Source organism: Ptychodera flava, chromosome 20 (assembly GCF_041260155.1).
Source record: "Ptychodera flava strain L36383 chromosome 20, AS_Pfla_20210202, whole genome shotgun sequence".
NCBI classification, from domain to species: Eukaryota; Metazoa; Hemichordata; class Enteropneusta; family Ptychoderidae; genus Ptychodera; species Ptychodera flava.
The window spans coordinates 3,242,601-3,247,500 of NC_091947.1; positions in this window are offsets into that span (position 1 = coordinate 3,242,601).

Sequence of the window (4,900 nt, forward strand, 5' to 3'; positions counted from 1 at the left end):
GTTTTGCCTGTTGTTGGTGTTCCTCTTTTTTGCAAGAAACAAAGTAACACACTAAATAAATTATTGAGGGCGCTATCCGTTTCCTCTTGACTACCTCTGTGTGTACATGATGCCAGGACAATAATAATAATTTCGGTTATCATGTGTGTGTGTTTCAGGCAACCATTTATGACTTGATTGTTGACCAGCAAATATGTAGATAGGTCCTATCTTGTATGTTTGCAATGTAAAAGATTTATCATGTGATGACCTGCCCTACTAATAAAAGTCTGTTTTTAAACCTGTCTTCATGGTCACCAGACAGAGAGGTCACCTACTCATAGTGGTCACTTTCAGCTAGATCAATGAAATTTTACAAGTTATAGATTCTCTACAGAGCAAAATCTGTTTCATGTCATCTAATTGGATAGAAGTATCTGTGTAGATTTGGTCAACATTTCTAACTGAGAATGAATATTCCTATATAATTGGCAAATGCACTGTTTTGGTACTGACGACATTTACCACAATTCCATATTGCAGCATAAGTGAAAAAAAAAATTAGGCTTGCTTAATAAAAAATAATGCACATCTTAAAGTTATCAATGTTTACATTGACTTTATTGAAAGTAAAAGTTCATGACTCAGTAATGGCCATATACAATTCACAACTAAAACAATAAATTAACCAGATAATTTAAACATTGACGAGATTTAATTGGAAAGTGGAAACAACTAGATGACAAAAGAACAGTAGAATTGCTGGATCAAATGGAAAATGATACCATTTGTTAACACGGTAAAAATTGAAAAACTTTTTTGGGGATTCTCATTTGACAAAGATTTGATGTCAGTTGGATAAGTAAATGCAAAGATGAGGAATACAAACACACATGCAAACACAGACATATATATATAATATATATATAAATATATATATATATATATATATATATATATATATATATATATATATATATATATATATATATATATGTTATTTTTCCTACTTGTTTATCAATTTTTCACTATATATATATATATATATATATAATATATATATATATATATATATATATATATATATATATATATTATTATTATTATTACATTCGTGTGCACTTGATTCATGGAAAAAGTTCTAAAGCATATATAATATACATAGAAAAGCACACACAAAGCACGCACACACACACACACACACACACACACACACACACACATATATATATATATATATATATATATATATATATATATATATATATAATATATATATATATATATATATATATATATATATAGGTCATTTCCATCTTGACAGTCAACAATTTTTAACCCTGATGAAGTGGGATTAAGCCCACGAAACGTCGGACAATAAAATTTAGTTTGTAGTGAAGAACACTGTGTCCTAGAGTTGGTGCTGCTTGACCTATCCTGTATATATATATATATATATAATATATATATATATAATATATATATATATATATATATATATATATATATATATATATATATATATAATATATATATATATATATATATATATATATATATATATATTTACTTATATATATTTACTTATTTATTTCATGTGTGTGATTCACATGTAAAATGGTTTAAAGCTGAGAACTTTAAATATCTAGCGACTGCCTATGAATATATTTATAAGCAATAACAAACGTTAGACAGGCAAAGAGGACCCAGAAGAATTATTGTTACATCTAGAAGAAATATAAATTGTCATAAAACAATGTATGAGCACATTCAGTATCATGACATTGAAGTCTGATGATGAAATAGATCAAAGAGTATTGTGTAACGTCAAGCTAGGCAGTCTGGTTCCCAAAGTTTGCTCATAGTTTTTAGTGTTTACTCCAACGGTTCCAAATTCTGTGTGTCAGTTGAAGAGTTCCAGAAAATTCCTCATAACTCAGTGGGAAACCAGTACAGGCAACACACAAAATATTCCCTAATCAAACTTGGTATTGATTGGGTGATACAGCTAGTCAATTTGGCTTGCAGGCTACACTGATCATTATGTATGCAGAGCGACAATGCACTGCAGATGGATGCAAAGCTAATTCATATCAAAGGGGGTGACAGCATAAATTCCATCCTGTAGAAACAGTATTGAAGCACAGAGACCACTTCATTAGGTAAACCTGCCTATCACTGGCAGTTTGTGATGGAATGTGTAGTCAGTCAATGTAAGGAAAAGATTTACAAAATTATACATGCTTCTCTCTGGTGACTGAATATTCAATGTATCGTCTTTGCTGCTTTGGAAATGTTCCATAAAGGGTCCACACACTCAAAGTCACATAAAATTCAAGGACTTTCAAGGGCTTTTTCAGCAATTTTTAAGGCACCTAATTGGGTCCAAAATACAATTTTCCAGATGCCATTTACACAATATATAATTTTTATATATCATTTTACAAATGATTTTTATGACATCATGACCAGTCATCTTGTGAAAATTGTGGGAGGACTATCAATTTTCCAGGGCTATCCAGGACTTATTTTTTATTTCAAAGATTTTTCCTGGACTTTTGAGGAGCCTTTATACTTGGACTTTCCAGGAGTGTACACACCCTGCACATAGTCTGGCCATACATGCTGTCAGGCCCAGTACCTGCTTAGATATCACTAGGGCACTGTACTGCATCGCCAATCACCAATGACGACACTTTTCTTGAGGCGTCCACCATCTTAAACATTTTAGAGGTATCAGATGAAAATATAAATCTATCAATTGAGTATCAAGTGTAGCTTTTTACTGAACAGAAAAGACTATACGATTCATGTTGAGTGTCCTACCTGTTCAATGTCACATGGGCGTGTTCATTGTCATGTTGTAGTCTTGGTGTGAGACAAGATTTTACCATGGATTGTCAAACTAGATGACTCACATTTGAAGCAACAATTACAGGGAACACTCACATGAAAATCCCAAATACTTATTACTTTTGGACTTCATATATTTGAAACCATGAATAAAACCCCTGAGAGCAATAACTGACAGACACTGTAAAGTTTGGATATTGTAACAAGAATGAGCAAAGTCAATATGCATGAAATATGATTTTTACACTTTTTAAAAGTTTGACAGGAGGCCCTACATGCAATCCAGTAAAACAACATTAAGGTAATATGCACCTCGAAAGTGAGAGACTAAAAGTTTTACACAAACCTTCCTCAATGAAACTGAATCATTCTTTTACCAAAGCAAGAAAAAAAATACCGCAATTATACAGTGTCGCTCAAATTTGATCAGAATTGGTACATACCAGTATGGGTACCAAAGATCAACAATTAATGTTGTTTCTATCTGTTCAGTGCAGGAAAATTCTACATTGATGTTATGACAATGACTTCTGCACAGTACAACCAGAAAAACAGCAAGAAATATTTAAACCACAAAAACAAGAATGACAAAAGTAAATAAGGTCTGAAACTTTAGGTACTGGAGGTCAACTTTAGCAACATGCATAGCAGAAACAGCAAGCCCCTCTTAGTTTGAGCATAGACAGTCTTCCCCCCTCTACTGTCTATGGTTTGAGCAGGTCTGTTAATATGTAACAGTTCATAAACAATGACAGGAAATGACTCAAGGTCAGTGGAGTTGGCCAGTTTCTTACTGGCATGCCATCACTCCTGCACATTTGCAGGATTTCCCTTTTTCTTACCTCATTTGCACATTTTTGACACTGACCTGTTCATTTGAACAACGTCACATCTCAACCCCTGCATTTACCTGTACACCAAATACTGAGATTGTAGCTTTGGCGGTATGAGAGCCTTTGTGTGTGACGGACATACATCCACACATACATACCCACATACATAGATACAGACATACAGACGCAACCGACTCATCATATAAGCTCTTTTTGGTATTTATATACAAAACCAAATCCGAGCTAAAAATCAGAGGTCACCATGCAAACTTTGGTACTAGAGAGAAATTACCGACAATTTCCTGATATTTGAAATTCAAAATGGCCGCCATCCTTGTGTTAACTCTGTGGGGGAAAAATAATTTTTTTCATTTTCAAAAAACTAAGCTGGTGAAAACTTTTCTTTCATCAAGAGCTTTGAAATGAGCCCCAAGAGGTGGTAGGTCAGAAGAGCGTTGATAAAGTTTGAAAGCCCAAATTTCTGTCCCCAAGGCGCATTCTACCTTAACAGTGAACAAGTGGGAACTGAATTGTATGCGTGAATTCAAACAGTGAGACAAGACAAACACTGTATTTGAGAATGTGTACCTTGCCTATCACTGCAATAGAGATAGCAAGGCACTACAGCAGGAGACACACAATGCTATCACCAAAACATCTTATATATTCTAATCATTAGAATTTGTCAAACATGAACTTCACATTTGACAAATGCTAAGAAGAAGAAATCAGTGATTTTCTATTCGGTATTAATTTATTTTCATCTTTTTATGGAACTGCACCTGTGCAACTTTTTTGTTGACAAACAATCAATTTCATGCATGATATCTAGATGCACCACGCCAACATAACTGCAACATTTAAATTTTACGATATACATTATGACAAACATGTTTTAACTTAATTTCGCCAATGTACCTTGGATACAGTGTTTACATCAGTTGTATGGGTCCTATACGACCTTTGAGTGCAGTTCTGATGAGCCCCTGCCTTTCATCACTTAAGGCCAAAAAAAATAAAGAGATGTTTGTGGTCAACGCACACACAGCTTGAAAGCCTTTGAGTTATCTGTTTGCTTTTTGTTTCTATGGAGCAGAGATCCATGATGAAAGAATGAAGCATTACAGTCACTAGACAATGTGTTTTATACAAACTACCTCTTCCCCATCATTCAAATGACCAGAATTCAATACAAACTACCTCTTCCCCCAATTTTCAAATGACTAGAATTCCAG